Source organism: Sarcophilus harrisii, chromosome 4 (genome assembly GCF_902635505.1).
Source record: "Sarcophilus harrisii chromosome 4, mSarHar1.11, whole genome shotgun sequence".
NCBI lineage: Eukaryota > Metazoa > Chordata > Mammalia > Dasyuromorphia > Dasyuridae > Sarcophilus > Sarcophilus harrisii.
The window spans coordinates 48,206,680-48,208,247 of record NC_045429.1 but is presented as its reverse complement, the minus strand read 5'-3'; the positions used below and the strand labels follow the sequence as shown (position 1 = coordinate 48,208,247).

The window sequence follows — 1,568 nt, the reverse complement described above, 5'->3', positions numbered from 1 at the left end:
TTTATTTCTCATGATGTCCTTATGCTTTTTTACTTCTGAGCATGTCTGACATTATGTGCAGGACTTTCTACTAATAGATTTAGCCCACTTGGACATTTATGTCATTTTTGTTGCATGTGTCTCTCTGCTGGAATTCTTGTCTTTGTTTTTTGCTGGACCACTTTAGCTTTGACCACCTCCATGTTCTAGTTCAGCTGAAATCTTTAACTGAGGGCTACTACTAACTATCTCCTTTTAGAAAGAGCAAGGATGATTCTCATTCTTTTCCCAAGCTCAGTGCTAGGATACCTGACTATAGCTGCATCCCTTAAGAAAGATGGTGAAGATCAAAGTTAATAGATTTGACTGTGTTGTATGCTTGGAGAGCAGGGCTTTGTTCTCCACAGGCAGAATAAACATTATGGCCATGCATGATCCCTTCATTAACCACAACTATGTGATTTATATGTTTAAATATGATTCTACCCGTGGCAAGTTCAAGGGTATTGTCAAGTCTGAGAATTCAAAGTAGGTGATCAATGGAAAATACCAGTGCTATCTTCCAGGAATATGAGTCCATTAATAGGGAGATGTTGGAACCAAGTACATAGTAGAGTTCACTGGTATCTTTACAACCATGGAAAAGGCCAATGCTCACTCAAAGAATGGAAGTAAGTATGTTATAATCTTTAATCCTTCTGCTGATTCCATTATGTTCATGATGAAAGTGAATCATGAGAAATACGAACATTTCTTTAAGGTAATACCTTCTGTACTAATGTTTGACCATTCTCTCTAAGGTTGTTCATGACAGCTTTGGCTTTATGGAAGGACTCATGACTACAGTACATGTCATTACTGATACCCAGATGCCTCTCCTGGCAAACTGTGGTGTGATAGATGTGGCAATATCTAAAACACTATATTTATTTCCAGTAATGCTACTATGGCTGTGGGCAAAGTCATCCTTGAGCTGAATGGAAAGCTCACATATATAGCTTTCCATGTTTTCAAAATATTGTGGATCTTATTTGCTGCCTAGAAACACCTGGCAAATATTATCAAGAAAATGGTAAAGCAAACAGCAGGATCCTTAAAGAGTATTTTGGGCTACATAGTGAGAGTCTGAGTTAGTCTAAGCAGTGTCTTCCCCTTTTGTGTCTTTGTCCTATTTGGCTTCTACTTTTCATAGAGTTTTAAGGGACTTTATAGATCATTTCATCTCATCTCTCATTCTCCCAATGAGGAAACTAAAGGCTGGAGGAAAATAACGGATAGAAAAAAGTGCCTTGAATTTCTTTATTCTTGACTATTCATGCAGTCAATAATCATTCAATAAATATTCATGCAAATTGGTGTCCAACTTTCATTCCTTCATTTCTCCTTTCCTTCATTCTTCCATCCTTTCCTCCTCTTTCCTATTTTTTTCCTTCATTCCTTTGTTCTTTCTTCCTTCCTTCATTTATTCCTCCTTTCCTTCCTTCCTTTCTTTTTTTCTCCTCAAAACCTTCTTCAAAAGACAGTCAGAGGACTTGGGTTTAAATTTAGCCTTTGTCACTCACTAATTCTGGAACTTTGGGCAAATCACT

At 37.2% G+C, this 1,568-nt stretch overlaps 1 pseudogene; it reads left to right on the top strand.

The window, feature by feature from the left end:
• The first annotated feature begins 316 nt into the window (after positions 1 to 316).
• On the top strand, positions 317 to 1,108 carry LOC116423575 (annotated as a pseudogene).
• The last annotated feature ends 460 nt before the right edge of the window (positions 1,109 to 1,568 follow it).